The sequence below is a fragment of the Callithrix jacchus genome, chromosome 5 (genome assembly GCF_049354715.1).
Source record: "Callithrix jacchus isolate 240 chromosome 5, calJac240_pri, whole genome shotgun sequence".
Taxonomy (NCBI): Eukaryota; Metazoa; Chordata; class Mammalia; order Primates; family Cebidae; genus Callithrix; species Callithrix jacchus.
This window is the reverse complement of record NC_133506.1, coordinates 160,588,986-160,607,592: the sequence shown is the minus strand read 5'-3', so window position 1 is coordinate 160,607,592 and position 18,607 is coordinate 160,588,986. Positions and strand designations below refer to the sequence as shown.

The 18,607-nt window shown below is 45.3% G+C and overlaps 2 long non-coding RNA genes across 2 annotated transcripts; one reads left to right on the top strand and one right to left on the bottom strand.

Moving 5' to 3' along the window:
- Nucleotides 1-452: 452 nt before the first annotated feature.
- LOC144582844 (uncharacterized) lies at nucleotides 453-14,863 on the bottom strand. Its single transcript, XR_013536295.1, has 4 exons — nucleotides 14,475-14,863; nucleotides 13,605-13,695; nucleotides 13,239-13,378; nucleotides 453-1,222 (listed from the first exon to the last, which is right to left on the bottom strand). It is a non-coding gene; the product is annotated as an uncharacterized LOC144582844 (long non-coding RNA).
- On the top strand, nucleotides 4,195-7,214 carry LOC108592015 (uncharacterized). The gene is made up of 2 exons (XR_001911993.3): nucleotides 4,195-4,403; nucleotides 6,780-7,214. It is a non-coding gene; the product is annotated as an uncharacterized LOC108592015 (long non-coding RNA).
- Nucleotides 14,864-18,607: the final 3,744 nt, after the last annotated feature.

Below are 18,607 nucleotides of genomic sequence, written 5' to 3'. Positions count from 1 at the left end.
TACAGAGAACACTCTTGTGTATTCAGTGGGTTGTCCCCCAAGGCCAGGTGGGCACTGTCAAGACAGGTCTGGAGGCATTGCTCAGGACGACCCCAGGAGAGTTGACCTGCATTGAATGGAAGTTGAATGATAAGAAACCAGCCAGTCCTGCTGGCCATCCCTTCTTCACAACCATACCTGCCACCTGCCCTTCCCCCTTGCGAGTGACAAGGCCCTGTGGTGAAGACTGGGAAACACACCTGCTGTGGCACACCCATTGTGTTAGTTTCAAGAAGATCACCTTCAACATCCCCACATGCAATGAAATAATCTTTGGTCATAATGTAACGGAAAGAATACTAATAGCCAGAGGACACAGTGGCAGGATTGAGCTTTGTATATATAATTTTGCCAGTAAAAACTTTTTAGTAAAAGCAAAATAAATATTACAATACAAAAATTTAAAAGTCATGGATTAATCATTACCCTAATGTATTTTTTTAAGTGGGGCCATGCACAAAGATACACTTTCAAAAGAGTGAGCTCCAAAGCTTCAGAGACTGGCTCACACCCAGACAGGCAGAACTGAACTGAGTCCAGTTCATCGGGCGAGCCTCATTCACTTCCACCCTCCTGGTTCCGTGAGGAAATATGGAGTACGTCTGGAGTAGGAGAAGCCGACTGCCCCAGAAGCAAGCGCCAACAATCCTGAATTGTCACCCTTGCAAACGGACTCTTGAAACCAGCCTGCAACTGACTCTGCTTATATCCTGCGTAATTGGAGGTGTTCCAGATTAACCTCCATGTAGAGGGCAATGTTTATTAACACATCGTAATAAAACGTGCACTCTTTAAGCTTGGACATGTATCACCAAAAGCCAGCACTAATAGCACCAACCGTTTAGGACTTAGACTAATAAATGGTTTGGGGGAAGGAGTAAGTGCTTTATCACGGACATTGCTTAGAATAACCAGCATATAGTGGTAATAAAACCTGGCCACCTTGTCGTCAGTTTTATTACTGTTTTTAGTGATGCTGCACATAAGACACTCCTTTATTGCTGTGTGCAGGGTAGGCTGTTCCCACCACCTACTCTTGGTATGCCACTGTGTCCTTGTCCCCAAGTGTCATCAAGTCAGCTGAAGTGCATTGAACGATATCATTATTGTTGCCTGACTTGCAGAGAAGTCCGTCATTTTCAGAAAGAATCTACGGCAAGAAGCTCTTTCCTCTGGGATGGCCCTACAAAAGGAAGAGGGGAAATATCTTTAAAAGGAAATATCAACAGGTTTGATGATCACTTAAGAACTGGAGCTTTCCGCATGACAAAATGCAGCAACAACCAACTTTCAACTCAAGCCAGTTAGGAAAATTATTTTCCATATATGTGACAGGCCAAGTGTACTTGTACTGAACGCACTTAAGCAGGTGACCAACAACAGCAAATCCATCAATGTCCCCGTAGGTGGACAAAGGACATGGACAGAAAATTCACAGATGAGACATAAAGGAACAATCATTTGCTCGTAGCCAGACTGTGGAACAACAAAACAAAACAGAAAGGAGCAATCATAAGGAAAATGTTTTCTTCTCAGGCGCTCAGCCAATGACCCCCCTTTTTTTTTATTAGACGGAGTTTCGCTCATTGTTATTCCAGGCTGGAGTGCAATGGCGCAATCTCGGCTCACCGCAACCTCCGCCTCCTGGGTTCAGGCAATTCTCCTGCCTCAGCCTCCTGAGTAGCTGGGATTACAGGCACGTGCCACCATGCCCAGCTAATTTTTTGCATTTTTAGTAGAGACGGGGTTTCACCATGTTGACCAGGATGGTCTCGATCTCTTGACCTCGTGATCCACCCACCTCGGCCTCCCAAAGTGCTGGGATTACAGGCTTGAGCCACCGCCCCCAGCCAGGGTGTCATTTTTTATCTCTCACGGTTCCAGTGACACGAGGGTGTAGTGGGATGAGCCCCTCTCATGCTCCGTTGCCAGAAGAATAAATATGGGAATAATATTCATCCTCCATCAGTTATATGACAAGTCTTTTTTCCAGTTTGCTCTTTCACATTTGTTGCGTATAGCACTGGGCCACTGCATTCTGAGGATCTAAACATCCTTTCTGAGGGAAATTGAGGCTCCTCCTGAAGCTGCAACAAGAGCATCCCAGGCTCCAGCGTGGGCGGGGCTGAGTGTCTGCATGGGTTTGGAATCGGAGGGTCTTCCAGGACATGCCTTTCCTGTGTTCCGCCAACCACTGGCAAAAGGGCTGCGTCCCATGGGTGTGGATAACGTGAACATCAGAAGCATCCCCGCCTGATTCTGAGTCTGCTGGTGATTCTGTTCTGCCAGCCAGGCAGGGCCTTTTCCTGGAAACTTATAAATGTCACATTCTGTGTAAACAGGGCGTTCCACTAGAGCCTTTCATCATCGCAACACATAAAAGACGCATTATCTAAGAAATTCCTGAAATCGCAGCCTTAGGACAAAGGACCCAGCTCTGTGCCACTGGCTCATACGTTCTTTGGGTGGTTGATTGCATCTTACATTTTAAAATCGCTCAGCAGTGAGGACAGAGTAGGTAAAGAAAGCATCTTGGAAAATCCTACAAAACCATCAGGTGTTCTGGTCCACAAGGAGTAGGGAAGTAAGGAACGCTGTCGTGAGGATTCGGGGCCCGCGACGGGCTCACCGCTCATTCTGTTCAAAGGAGTTTCATTTTACCTGCTCCTGGACAAACAGAAACCTCAGTGCGAGATGCCTAAGGAGCAGACTGGGGAGGATTACCATGGTTCAAACCCAGAGCTGACCTCCCTCTCGCAGTGGCTTCAGCAATTCCTTCTGCGGGTGGGACATTAGCTGAAGGGCCTCTATTACCATAGACCCCAGACAGACGTACGTGGGCAGGAGGAATACACTAGGGCCAGAGGCTCCTGAAAATGGTTTGTTTGGGGAGAAACCATTTGCCATATAAACTGAAAGTCTCTGCTCTCTGAGAGCGTTTAAGATTTTTCTATGTACCATTATCATTATAAAATTGTAAGAGGATATATTTGGGTTTGAATCTCTTTTTTTCATTGTTCATGCTCAACTCTCAACAGGCTCTTTTATTCTAAAGATGTATTGGCTTTCTTCAGTTTGGGAGGATTTTTTCCATTATTTTTGGGTAAGAGACTGGGGGTGGTGGCTCACGCCTGTCATCCCAGCACTTTGGGAGGCTGAGGTGGGAGGACCAGCTAAGAGGAACAGTTCAAGACCAGCTTGGTCAACACAGTGAGACCCCATCTCTATTTTTAAAAAATTAGAAATTAGTTTGAAATTATTACATAATTAACAGCAATAATAAATTCCTTAAATAATAATTTTTATAGCCCTTTACATGTAAAGCTAAAGCCCTCCATTCCCACCCCATCCATACCCAACCTTACCTAAGGGAACCACTATTATGAGTTTGGAATATAAATGCGCGTGCACGCATACACACACACACACACACACACATACTTAAGAGATATAGCCGGGCGCGGCGGATCACGCCTGTAATCCCAGCACTTTGGGAGGTCGAGAGGGGTGGATCACGAGGTTGGGAGTTCCAGACCATCCTGGCCAGGGTGGTGAAACCCCGTCTCTACTAAAAATACAAAAATTAACCAGGCATGGTGCCACGCGCCTGTAATCCCAGCTACTTGGGAGGCTGAGGCAGGAGAATCACTTGAACCAGGGAGTCGGAGGTTGCAGTGAGCCGACATTGTGGCACTGCACTCCAGCCTGGCAACAGAATGAGACTCTGTCTTAAAGAGAGAGAGAGAGAGAGAGAGATTAATTTGAAGAGTTTCTGTCCTTCTTTCTTTTCTTTCATCCTTTTTCCCTTCTTCTTCTTTTTTAGGAATGGAGTCTTGCTATGTTGTCCAGGATGGACACAAACTCCTGGGTTCAGGAGATTCTCCTGCCTTAGCCTCTGAACAGCTCGAACTACAGATGCCACCTCGCCCAGCTTTTTGGGAGGTGCGGAGGGAGAGCTTTTTGTGTCTTTTAAAGACTTCCCTTCCCAAAGTCAAAAACCACATATTTGCCTATGTTTCTTTAAAATATTTTGTGGCTTTGTTTTGGACATTAAGCCTTTAAACAAGTGGGAGTTTACATGCGTGGATAATGCAAGATGGAAATTCAATACCTCTTTCTTCTCTATGAATAACCAGTTAGCCCAACTGTGTGTCATGGTATTAGCAGGTAACTAGGCCAGGAGGGTGGAGCCCTTAAGAATGGGATTAGTGCCCTCATAAAGGCGACTCCAGAGTGCTCCGGTTTCCTTTCCACCATGTGAGGACACAGTGAGAAGGCATCATCTATGAAGGAGAGAGTGCAAGTCCTCAGCCAGCACTGAACCTGCTGACGCCTCAGCCTTGGAGTTCCCAGCCTCCGGAACTGTGAGAAGCAATTCTTATAAACAGTTCTTCTGGGTTGTTATTTATATGCCATCCAGGCTATGATATTTTGTTACAGTAGCACAAACAGACTAAGACAGTCTAATTCTTGAGTTTATTCTGTCCCTCTGACCTACTTGCCTATTCTACAGCAATGTCACAATTTCCATTTCTATAACTTTAAAGTATATCCTATTTGGTTGAGAAAAAAGCCCCTCTTCTGATTCTTTTAGCTATTACTTTTTTAAAAGATGGATACTATATACCCAGAGTACAAAACTCACAAAGCATGGCATAAAGCCACCCTCTTTCTTTCACTGCTGTTCCCCAGCTATCCAGTTCTCCTCCCCAGAGAAAATCTCTTCCATTTTTTTCCAGAAATATCCTAGGCATATATCAGCATACAGTTATGTAATTATTCAGTGTGTATTTTTTAAATCCTTCCTATCAGTATGTATAAAGCTGCCTCGTTCTTGTGTATTCCACTGTATGAAAACTGTGTCATTTATTTATCCAGTCCCCCATTGTGGACACTAAGCATGTTTCTGAGATTTTACTTTTCAAAGTAATGTTTCAGGAAGGTTGCATGCACAGCCTTCTACACATGTGAACATATCTGTCTAATAACTTCTCAGACGTGTGACCGTAGTTGAAGAGCACTTACGTGTGTTTTTAATTCTGATAACGATGGTACAGGCTCCACCAATTTATATTCTTACCTTAGGTATGTAAGCATGCTTCCCCACGTCGCCGGAAACACAACATCCTGTCAGAGTTTTTGGTTTGATACCAGATAGATGAAAAACGGGGCCTCATTGCCTGTACTTGCATTTGTGTCAGTATGAGCGGGCCAGGCATTGTCTCATACGTTTAAGGACCATCCGTGCTTCCTTTTCTTGTCCTTTGTTCTTTTTCTTTGACAGGTTCGGCTTTTTATTTTTGACTTGACTTGAATATAACAATATAACATTGTTATATTCAATAATTTAATTTCGGTTGCAAATATTTTCCCCATCCATTCTCCATCAAAGCATCATTTCTCTTTTGACTTTGTTTAGAGTGATATTTTTCTCTGATTGCTATGCAGAATTATTTTATTTATATTATTAAATTTATTAATCTTCTCTCTGGCTTCTGAGTTTTGTGTAACAGTTATTTTTAACTGCCTTAAATTTTATGCTTTCCTAATTTCATTTTATAAGGTTAAATCTTGAATCTAACTGCAATTTGGTCATATGAGAAGTGAAGCAGGGAAAACCAGTTTTCAGTCTTGGTCAGCTTGGGCTGCTGTAACAGAATACCATAGAGTGAGCAGCTTACATAATAACCATGTATTTCTCACAGGAATTAAGTCTGGGAAGCCCAGGACCAAGGTGCCAACAGATTCTGTGTCTGGAAAGGGTCCTCATTCTGACTTGCAGATTACCAACTTCTCAATGTATTATCACAAGGAGAAAAGAGCAGAGAGAGGGGGAGGAAGCACGCTCTCTGTTGTCTCTTCTTATAAGGACACTAATTCCATTTGTGAGGGCCCCACCCTCATGACCTAATCACCTCCCAAGGACCTCACCTTGGGGGGTTAAGATTTCAACATGTGAATTTGGGAAGGGCAGACACAAACAATCAGTCCGTAGCACTTTCCCAAATGGTTCTCCAGAGCATAAACATTATTTTTAACAGCCTACCTTCCTTCATGAACGTGCAATGCTATCTTATCATGTGTTCATATGTGTGTTTGTGTCTGTTTCTGGACTCTCCATTCTGATCCATCGATTTGTAGGTTTCTTCATGCCCAGTACAATATTGCTTCAATTGCTGTGGCTTTAAAGATGGGTTTCAGTTCTGGTAGAGCTATTTCCTGAGTCCCCACCGCGCTCCCCAGCCCTATCAGGTGTCTCTGTCTTTTTCAGGAAAGTCCTGGCTGTGCTTGCATGCCTACTTTTCTGCAGACTTTTAGTCACAAACACTTCTTATTGGTATTTTGTATTAGGATTGTATTAAATTTATGGATTCTCTTATGGAAAATTGCCATCTTTATGATATTTAATCATCCCTAGACAGAAATAGATTATGTATTTACATCTTTTCCAAGCCTTTTTTTTTATCTCAACAACATTTTAGAGTCCTCTTCATTTAGATCTTGTGTGTCTTGTCACTTGAGTATTTTGTCATTGTGTTGTCATAGACAGTTCCTTTCCTCCATTATAACTGGCTATTACTTGTATATAAAAAAGCAAGTTATTTTGCATCTTGGTTGATTTTGTATTCATCAACTTTATGAATTTCCCTTGTTATAAGAAATTACTCAGATTATTTTCTTCGGTTTTTCAGATATAAAATAACCTAATAATAATTATAAACGTCTCTTTCTCTTCACAGTTTATCTTTTTTGTCTACACGTATGATTTGATACTTCCAGAATAACATCGAACTACAGAAACTGCCTCCTGCTATTTCCGTTAGACTCGTTCTCATTTTCTCCCACTTTGAGCATAATGGCAACTCTGAACTATCGATATTTGCTTTATTTACCACTTACTGGTTTAAAATTATTTACCTATTCCTAGTTTATAAAACACTTCTGGTCAAATATGCATATTAAATTTTGCCAAATGCCTTATCAGCAACTATGAAGGTAACCATGTGAGTATGCTCGTCATTTTCTAATATTGAAATATCTTTCCATTGTTGGCATAGCGTCCTCCTGATCATAGTGATTTATTTTTCCAACATACTGTTGGACTCCATTAGCTCATAATTTAATTTAAACTTTGTACAACATTACTAAGTAAAGTCGCAACCTTTTCTATTTTACTCCTTTTGTGATATTTCCGTGTCAGTGTTTTGTTGAATCGGATGCGTTTTCTTTTCTAGGGACATTACATGTATCTTCCTTAAAAGTTTTGATAGATTTCTGCTGTGAAGCCATCTTTGCTCAGGTGTCTTGTCGGGGTGGAGGAGGCATGGTGGGAAGGTGGGAGCCAGGAGCAGAGAGGACAGAAACAAAAACTATGTGTCTTCTCCCCACTCAAAAGAGGCTGCGACTACAGAGGTTCTTATAATTCAGTCCCTCTCTTCCATCTGCCTCACCCTCAGAATGTCTCCTGCAAAGATGGTTGACCTAAGATTCTGTCCTTCAGCACAGCCTCTCCTAGAGGAAACAGGTCCAGGGAAGCTATTGCCCTTGGTCCTCATACTCTGTTCTCATGGTTTTCATGCAGGGTAGGTTCTCGGCTTCACTCAGGGAAGAATTCAAGGGCTAGTTGTTGGTTGAGGCAAACAGGGTTACAGTTGCATGACTGCTCCTTCAGAGCAAGGCTACCCAAGAGGCAGCAGCCAGGGCAACAGTGAGACCTACTTTCACAATATGGTAATTAAGGCACAGGCTATTCACAATTAGCTAGACAATGGGTGGTAGGTTCCAGGTGCTGCCAGTGGCAAGGGGTGGTAACTTCTGGGTGTTGCCATGGCAATGGTAAACTGGCATGGCGCTGGTGGGCGCATCTTAAAGAACCATGCTTTTGGCATCTCTTCCCAGCTTTGTCCAGTCTCCAACCTGGGTCGGAGTTCGCCTGCCTCCTACCTCAGTCTCAGGTAAGTTTTTGTTGGTTTCGGTCCCTGTGAACCTCTCATGTTGCAGAAGGTTCTCTGCTGAATGGAGCGGATTGCTGCAGTCACAGCACGTTCAGCATCCTCACCCCACACTGCCGACCTTTTCTTCACTGGCAGCCCTTCCTCAAATGTGGTGCTGGGCCTCAGATGTTTCCTAGTTTAATCAAAGATTGAGTTTCCATTTCTGTTTCTTGCTCTCCTTGTTGTTTGGGGCCTCATATTGAGAAGAAATTTTCAACGGAACCTCTACTCTGACATCTGAGAACTGGAAACCAGCCTCCCTTTGACTCTGAGTGTTCATACACATTCTCTTTTCCTTAGGAAGTCAAGGGTCTGTTTTACAAATAGAATGAAAAAATTCTATTGGTGTAAGGATATCTTTTGTTGAAGTTATAAACTACTCGAGTCTTCACATCCATGAATATATTAAGATTATATACCAGTTCTTCATTTCCTCCTCTCCCTTCTCCCCCGTTGGATCTCCTATGGGTATAGAAAGTCCTAAATCTGTCAAACAGATTCCTCAACCATAAACTTTATTTTATTTTTCCTTTTGCCTCTCCTTCTTGGAAACCTCTTTTGCTCATCAAAATTGAGAGAGCTTTAAAAGCTGATGCTGTCTGGACCCACCCCAGAAACCTCATTAATTTATATAGTATGCACCCTAGACACGGAGAGCTTTAACATCTCCCCCGGTGATTCCAATCCACAATGAAATTTGAAAACCACTCCTCCAGCTCACTAATTCAATCTTTAGCTCTGTCCATTTAGCTCATTAATTGAGGTTTGTGTGTATCTGTGTGTTTTCTTTCGTTCCTTTTTTGCAAAACTGAATTCCAGAAGAGAACTTGCGTATGAATTAGGTGAGGGTCCGAGGGAAAGGGAGGACCAGGGATGACACCCAGGTCTCTGGCTTGAGCCACTGGGTGGATGATAATGACTTCCCAGGATGGGAAAGAGCAAGGTCAGGTGGAGATTAGTTTGGGGAGGGAAATCAAGGGTTCTGCTTCGGACAAGTTAAGTGTGAACTGTCCGTGAGACAGCTAAGAGAAGATGACATAAATGCAGTCCCGGTTGGGTATGGTGGCTCATGCCTATAATCCCAGCATTTTGAGACGCTGAGGCGAGTGGATTGCCTGAGCTCAGGAGTTTGAGACCAGCCTGGAGAACACAGTGAAACCCCGTCTCTACTAAAAATACAAAAAATTAGCCAGGCATGGCGGCATGTGCCTGTAATCCCAGCTGCTTGGGAGGCTAAGGCAGGAGAATCGCTTGAACCCAGGAGGGGGTGGTCGCAGTGAGCCAAGATCGCACCATTGCACTCCAGCCTGGCTACACAGCAAGACTCCATCTCAAAAGAAATGCAATCTCAGCACCTAAAGAAGTGCAGTATGGAGTTACTAACCATTGAAAGAAGAACGTCATGAGTCCATACTGATCATCAACAGATGAGTAAGCAGATGGGTGGGGAGAAGGAGGGTCTTACTTCCAGCACAAGACCAAGGGTTGACAGGTCAGTGTGGAGGGAGTGTCGGATGGAGTTGGAAAAGCACCAAGTTCCAGCCCTCTCAGTAAAGGTTGGGTCAGGGACAAATCATCAGTAGATGCTAAATCTAGAGGTAAATTTTGATGAGGAACTGGATATTTGTCTGGTCTTAAAGTGTCCCCCCACAGACCACATGTTATTTACAAGGCAGAGGGAGGGAAGAACCAGTGAATATACAGGGGAGAAGTCAAGCAGCACCTTGACAGGGTGATCAAAATCACCCTCACCAATGAGGCATGGGCAGATGCTGTGTGCCTCCAGATGTTGTGCCCTGAGAAGGACACACGTCACCACGTCATTCCAGCAGGGCACAAGGACACACGTCACCACGTCGTGTTCCAGCAGGGCACAAGGACACACGTCACCACGTCATATTCCAGCAGGGCACAAGGACACACGTCACCACGTCGTGTTCCAGCAGGGCACAAGGACACACCTCACCACGTCGTGTTCCAGCAGGGCACAAGGACACACCTCACCACGTCGTATGCCAGCAGGGCACAAGGACACACGTCACCATGTCGTATTCCAGCAGGGCACAAGGACACACGTCACCACGTCATATTCCAGCAGGGCACAAGGACACACGTCACCACGTCGTATGCCAGCAGGGCACAAGGACACACCTCACCACGTCGTATGCCAGCAGGGCACAAGGACACACCTCACCACGTCGTGTTCCAGCAGGGCACAAGGACACACGTCACCACGTCGTATGCCAGCAGGGCACAAGGACACACCTCACCACGTCGTGTTCCAGCAGGGCACAAGGACACACGTCACCATGTCGTATGCCAGCAGGGCACAAGGACACACCTCACCACGTCGTATGCCAGCAGGGTACAAGGACACACGTCACCACGTCGTATGCCAGCAGGGCACAAGGACACACCTCACCACGTCGTATGCCAGCAGGGCACAAGGACACACGTCACCACGTCGTATGCCAGCAGGGCACAAGGACACACCTCACCACGTCGTATGCCAGCAGGGCACAAGGACACACGTCACCACGTCGTATTCCAGCAGGGCACAAGGACACACCTCACCACGTCGTATTCCAGCAGGGCACAAGGACACACCTCACCACGTCGTATGCCAGCAGGGCACAAGCAACCTGAACCTAATCTTGTGAAAACGTCAGGCAAAACCAAAAGGAGGAAGTCCTATTTAAAAAATTTTTTTAAATGAGAGGGATCTGTATTTTTCAGAAATGTCGACGTACAGTGTAATATAAAGTTAAAACATTAATAAGGATATTTTTGTGAGTTTTATGAAGGTATTGTAAGTAAGCAGCTCTAAGATGGTCAAGTCGGTGGGTTTAGTACAGATCTGAATCCTTGCTCTGACTTTTACTAATTGTGATGTCAAGCAAATTCCTTACCCTCTGTATGTTTCAGTTTCCCTGTATGCAAAATGAGAATAATAATAGTTCTGACTTCATGGGGTGGGGGCAGGGACTATCAGGATTCAATAAAATTATACTCAGTTTTTAAAAAATGTCAATGTCAAGAATGACAAAGAAAGGCTGTGGAAGTGTTTCAGATTAGAGGCCAAAGAGACATCACAGTTAAATGCAATATCTGATTCTAGACTGATCTTGTACTAGAGTCTTTTAAATAAGCCATAAAGGATATTTTTGGGTTAACTGACAAAATCGCATTGTGAATCATAGAGAAGATAAAGCATGGCTCAGAAATCACCACTGAAGAACGTATCCATATAACCAAATACCCACCTGTTCCCCAAACAGCTATTGAACTAAAAAAAAAATTAAAAGTTCAACAAAAAAGAGATACAGCATGGAAGCAATGTTGAATTTTCTGAAGTTGAGAACTTCACTGTTAGGTAAGAGAAAACCTTTTATCCCGAAGAAAACTGAAGTGTTTAGAAGCAAAGGACCATGACTTCAAATGGTTCTGGGAAAAAAATAAAATGTACTCCACACACACACACACACACACACACACACCATGCACACACACACACACCACGCACACACACACCACGCACACACACACACACACCACGCACACACACACCACGCACACACACACCACGCACACACACACCACGCACACACACACACGACGCACACACACACACCACGCACACACACACACCACGCACACACACACACCACGCACACACACACCACGCACACACACACCACGCACACACACACACACCACGCACACACACACACCACGCACACACACACCATGCACGCACACACACACATCACGCACACACACACACCACGCACACACACCACGCACACACACACCAGGCACACACACACCACGCACGCACACACACACACCACGCACACACACACCACGCACACACACACACCACGCACACACACACCACGCACACACACACACGCCACGCACACACACGCCACGCACACACACACACCACGCACACACACACCACGCGCACACACACACACCACGCACACACACACACCACGCACACACACACCACGCACACACACACACCACGCACACACACAATCACGCACACACACGCCACGCACACACACGCCACGCACACACACACACCACGCACACACACACCACGCGCACACACACACACCACGCACACACACACACCACGCACACACACACCACGCACACACACACCACGCACACACACAATCACGCACACACACCACGCACACACACCACGCACACACACCACGCACGCACACACACACACACACCACGCACACACACACACCACGCACACACACACACCACGCACACACACACACCACCCACACACACACACCACGCACACACACACCACACACACACACACCACGCACACACACACACACACACCACGCATAACATTACATATTATATATGTGTGTGTTATCAATGTATATACACACAAAGGAACATACAGAGAGGGAGAAAAAAATAAAGCAAATGGAGTAAATGTTAACTGTGGGTAAATCTGGGTAAAGCATATACAGGTGTTTTCTGTGCTATATTTATTTTTGTAAACTTTGTATAAATTTGAAAAAATTTATTTTGAAAAAGGTTGTTTTTGTTTTTTGGGACAGTGTCTTGCTACGTTGTCCAAGCTGGTTTCGAACACCTGGGCTTAATCAGTCCTGCCTTGGCCTCCTGAGTAGCTGGGAACACACACATGGGCTACTACATCCAGCTAAAAAGGTTTGTTGTTGTTTTGTTTTTGATGCAATTGAGGATGCAAGTCTGAAGCTTCCAGGAGAGAACGAGGCTACAGACAGATGCAGGAGTCATCGAGACGTAGTGTCTATAGCTGTGAGAATGGAGGAGCTCATCAACAATATGGAAGGTGATGGAAAGGGGCCAGGACTGGGGAACAGGGATGTTCAGAGACCAGGCAGAGAGAGCGAAGCCAGCCAAGAAGACAGAGCAGGAGCCGCCAGTGAGGTGGAAGAAAACCAAAGGGTTGAGTGTCGTGGAAATGAAGAAAAGACCAGGTTTCAGGAAGTGGAAAACCATCACAAATATTGCTAACAGGTTGCCTAAGATATAAACAGTGATATGACCGCTGGATGCTGGACTTAGCAAGGGGGAGGTCATGAGACACTTTCATGAGAACAGTTTCAGTGGAATCATGGTAGCAGCAGCCAGATGGCAGCGGTTCCCAGAGTCAACACAGGGCAAAGAAGTACGAACCTCAATAACTCAGAAGAAACGTGGCAATGAAAGGAAATGAGAAACAGAGTCCACTTTCTGCACCGCTCCAGCACCATCCTCCACGGGTCCTCCAGCAACTTCCCCAATTTTGGGGTCTGATGTTCTTTCAGCAGTTGTGACTTTTTAAAAAAAAAAAACAAGGTCTTACTCTGTTGCCCAGGCTTATCTCAAATTTCTCGTCTCAAGCAGTCCTCCCACCTTAGCTTCCAGAGTGGCTGGGACCACAGACATGTGCCACCATGCCTGGCGAGTTTGGATTTATTGTTATTATTATTTAATTTATAAAGAAAAGAGGTTTGATTGACTCACAGTTCCACATGGCTGGGCAGACCTCAGGAAACTTACAATCATGACAAAAGGCATCTCTTCACAGGGCAGCAGGAGAGAGGATGAGCGCCTTCCCTTTTGGCAGTTGTTCTGTAATTTCTGTGGCCTCCTGGGTGGAAGGAGAAGTAAGCAAGTGTCTTCAGTCCACCATCTGAAACCACAAATCTACGTGACTTTACGTCCACTATTGTCATTTAATCCTTACCACGCCCTTTTTTTCAGTTAAATTAAAAAGTAGCATGCTTTTCCTTATTCATTTATCCAACCTTCTTAAACATGGAAATGCTTTCATTTTTATGCTCATGTTCTTTAGCAATAATGTGTCTTCCCTTTTGCCCCTCATTTCCTAAATTGTTTCAATGGGTTCATCTCTAAAAATGAAGATCGTCGGGTCTTTTCTAACACTACTTACTTTTTATCGTCGCATTATCAAGGCCAGTGTAGATTTTTGTTTTGTTTTACATGTGAAACGGATGTCAAAAATGGAGACTCCGTGCATTTTAAGATAGCATGAGAAAAGCCCTAAGCAAGCATTTCAAAGCAGTGACAGGCCATTACATTTTCGGAAAATAAATACCATTGGTACTTCAAGGCAGTACTGAGTTCCAGAAGCATAGTCTTATACTGGACATTATTCATAATGGCAAATAGAGTTCATTTCCACAGCGTTGATTTCCGATATGCAGTTTCTTTTTTTTTTAGGGTTCGATTTGACTGTTTCAGACATAAATCTTGAATTTCAGGCAGTGACTCGATCTTTAGCATTACAACGGACAGCAGACTTGAAAATCGAATTGTTTCAAAAGGAGCAATGATAGCAAGAGAAAGCTCTTGGCATTTTAAGAGAAGTACATATACATAGAAATAAAAGTAAATCAAAACACATACCTTTGTACATGTTAGAAATATCCAATGTGCCACCAACACAACGGCCCTGAGGAAAAAAAAAAAAAGTAAAAAAGCCCTCACCACAGTGTTCTGATGAGAATGGCATCACCCCTGTCTGAAGCTGAGAAGCCTGAGGTCGGGAAGGGCCAAGTGGCCAACACTCAGCTAATCGCTGATACTTCAGGTTTCACACCCACATTTGCCTTCAGTGCTCACACCTTTTCACCCCAGCATCCCAGCAGAATGTGGAATCCAACATGCTCAGCGGGATGCGTAAGCAATAGAAATTTAAGGTTAAAAACAGAAAAACCTATGCCTCATACTCTTGAGTAATTCTATTGCCTTCTGTTTTTTCTATTTCTCTTACTTCGGTAGTTTCTCTTGAATACGTCAGCTTTGTTCAGCTACGCTCAGAAAACAAGACACGGGATCAGATCGTGGGAAGATTGTGGAGCCAAACAGACCTGGGCTTGAGTCCCAGTCCCAGTGGGGCCCTGAGAAAGCCCTGGTATTTCCACCTGGAAAATGGGGTTAAGGTTAATGTGGGCATTAGCGCTAAAACGGGGAAGTCCTTGGCATTCAGGAGATATTCTTCAAATCAAGACCTTCCCCAGAAAACACCTTCCTGGTTAATATCCCCATTGCAGGATGCCACTTGGTTTTTAATATGCAAACTTCAAAAACATAGGTATCCCTCTCAATAACATTTTTTTGGCCAGAATTTATCTAAGGTAAATGTATGTTTATATCCCTAAAACACAACACTACATTTTAAACAAAACAGTGAGTCTGTAAAGTCTTGGGAAACATTGCAATTGCACTTAACAGAACACCAGAATCACACCGGGAAGGGTGTGTAAAGCATGGTGAGCATCAGCAACGGGGATGAGGGTTTTCCAAGCTGCTGGTGCTGAGAGGCATCACAGTGTCGCTTCATACAGAGCAGCCATTAACAACCTTAGTGTTTTAAGCTATGTTTTAAGTATTTCACATCCCTTTTTTTTTTTGAGACAGAGTCTCACTGTATCGCCCAGGCTGGAGTGCTCAATCTTGGCTCACTGCAACCTCTGTCTCCTGAGTTCAAGCAATTCTCCTGCCTCAGCCTCCCAAGTAACTGGAATTATAGGCGTGCACTCCCACACCCGGCTAATTTTAGTATTTTTGGTAGTGACGGGGTTTCACCATGTTGGCCAGGCTGGTCTCGAACTCCTGACCTCAAGTGGCCTGCCTGCCTCAACCTCCCAAAGTGCTGGAATTATAGGCATGAGCCACCGCACCCAGCTTAGTATTTTACATCCTAATGTGATAGTTTATTACATATATAGATGTTTCACTATGTCTAATTACATTTGGATGTGATAGTTTATTACATATATAGATGTTTCACTATGTCTAATTACATTTGGGAAGCTGATTGGTGGATGTGTGCTTTATAACTTTTTCCATTTATAATAACAGGGAAGTTATCCTAACAGGAACAACAGATCCCACTATACAGCAATTCTTTACTTGAAATTTGCTGAGAATAGACCTTAAATGTTTTCAACACACACACACACACACACTTACTAAGGTGATAAATGAGTTAACTAATTTGATTGTGGTCATTTCACAATGTATATGGACATCAAATCTTCACACTGTACACCTTGAATTTTATTGTATAGATTCAATTATATATATTGAATCTATAATCTATACAATTATACTTCAATAAAGCTAAAAAAATTAAATAACAGGAATTGTTTACTGGTTGTTGTGTTTACACAGAACACCTAATACTCAGGAACAAGTGACTGAGCTTAAGTGTCCGCCACCCTCAGCAGAGGTGAGTCGGTCGCTTCCAAGGAGGAGCAGAGTCAGATGCCCTGTAGTCAGTTCCTATCAGTTAATGCCTTTTGGGGACCACCGTCATCTGTTTGGTCACCAGAAGCCTGTTTTGCCTTCAATGTTTGTGCCCCCGCAATGTGGCCTGTCACTATAACAATCAAAAGTGCCAGACATTGGCTTCTCCAGCCCCTATGGCAGGAAGGCCAGGTAAGTGGCCTGGCTCTGTCCCTTACAAGAAGCAGCAGGTCTCCCTGCACACCATGTGTCCTGGCAACAGGCAGAGATGATCATGGTGGGAGGACATCCAGTTTCTAGGGGCAGGGGCTCTGTTTCCAGCCAGCACCCAGGATTGGAGTGTTGGTAGTGGGCCCTTTAGCAAAGCAAATATGTCTTCCCCAGACAGGTTCAGTGGCAGAAGTTAGGGTGCTCTCTCTACCTGGCGGTGCAACTTCCAAACCACGTGCTCCGGGGCTCAAGGGACACTATGAGCCACCCACAGTCTTGTTAATAAAATGTCTCTGCTTCACCAGCCAGGGGCAGCTGCTTTTGCTTGCAGCCATGAACCCTGACTGACAAAAGGATCTTGCATTTTCTCGGCTAACGAGGGGATTCCTTTACGCCATCTTACCCCCAAAGTCGGCTTCTCTCGGCTACATCAAGCACCCAGTGGTCCTGGCCAATGGCCAGTGTGGGCAGAATGGCCTCCAGTGGTCACAGTCTGAGTCTTGATAACTTTCAGATATCAAGAAATTGGCCAACTTTCTAGCCATAGTGACCTCAGCATCCCCATGTGGATGTGCATGCTGCTCCCCGCTGTATCCTGGCTCCGTGGAAAACTGTCTCTTCCTCACCACCACCCCCCTTCCCCAGGGACTGCTTGGAGCCTGTGGGTTGCCTTGCTGCTGAGTAGGGGAAAGGAGACAAAGACGTGGGAGGAGCACATGCTGAGAAGTTCCCCAAAGCATCTAGGAGAGGCTTGTCTCTCATTAACACTGGTTTGCAATTCTCTGCCCAAAATCAGACCCATCTGTCATCGCCCTGGACTGACACAGGAGGAATCAGACCCCGCAGATCTGGGGACTCCCCAGTGGACGCCCCCAGCCACCCTTGGCACAGACGCCCAAAGCCGCTGAGCAGATAAGCCCAGAAGGGATTTCTAACCAAGACTGACAAATGCCCAAACCCAAAGCCAACAGCCTCCTCCTCTGTCCCCTGGGCCTCCAGATTGTGGGTCTTTTCATTCATGTATGGCTGTGTCTGAGAAGCCTGGTGCCTTTCCAGAAGGCTCTCATGCTAATTACACATGTTGTCTGCTGAGAAGACTCATGCTGACTTTCGAGGTCAGAGACAGCGAAGGCTACATAGCAAGAGACTGTGCTTCACCCAGTCCTGTGAGCATCGGGTTCTCAGACCCATCCTTTCCAAGGAGACTTCCAGTCCCAGCCTTATCCCATGGATGTGCCCCAACTTCCTTTGGGTAAGGACATAGATGTAACCTCCCTGGGAGAGAGGCCCAGTGAGGGCAAGAGGCACTCTCAGTGTGGCAGAAGAATTTACATTTAGCCAGATTGTGCCAACTCAGGGCTGCTGGTGCCAGTGCTGGTGTCACGTCCACATTGGCCGCTGATGTCATCCTCCACGCTGCTGACTCACAGGCCCCCGTTTCCTCCTTTCAGTTCTTCCTCTTTCCACCACTAAACAAAGCATTCTTTGGAGGTTTATAGTTCTCAAAGGACTCATCTAAGCAAAGAGTGAGAAGCCACCGTCACTAGGATCCAGACAACAAAAGGATGTCTCAGCGCTGCTCTCTGAGAAGGGGCTGACTCTCCAAACAAGATTTGTGTTGCTGTTTATCCTCTCTTACATCATGAATTAACTTCTCCCGGTGAGCCTGTTCTGTTCCAAAGCTAGGACATCTTCCCACCCATGGGGACAGACAGGGGTGGTGGGGTGGGAGCAAGTTGGAGTTACCATGAGGTCCTCTGATGCCTCAGAGGCCGGAACAACACATCCCTTGCCAAGCTGTGGGAGGTGGCCACCCAAAGGCAACTCAGTCCACTCCCCGCCACATCCCTTTCTGGAGTTGGGAGTGATGAGAAGCCCTAGAATGCTCTGTCTTCATTGGTTCTGATGTCAAACATTTTTCTTTAGTGTCCCAGCCACAAGCTGTGATGTTGGAGAGCTGCAGGGCTTTAGAGCCTGCCCCCAACCCCTCCTCCCACAGTCCAGGTGACCCTACTTTACACCCAATGCAAAGGCAGAAGGCAGAAGCTCACGCAGAGATGCGGTCTGGGATGTGGTGT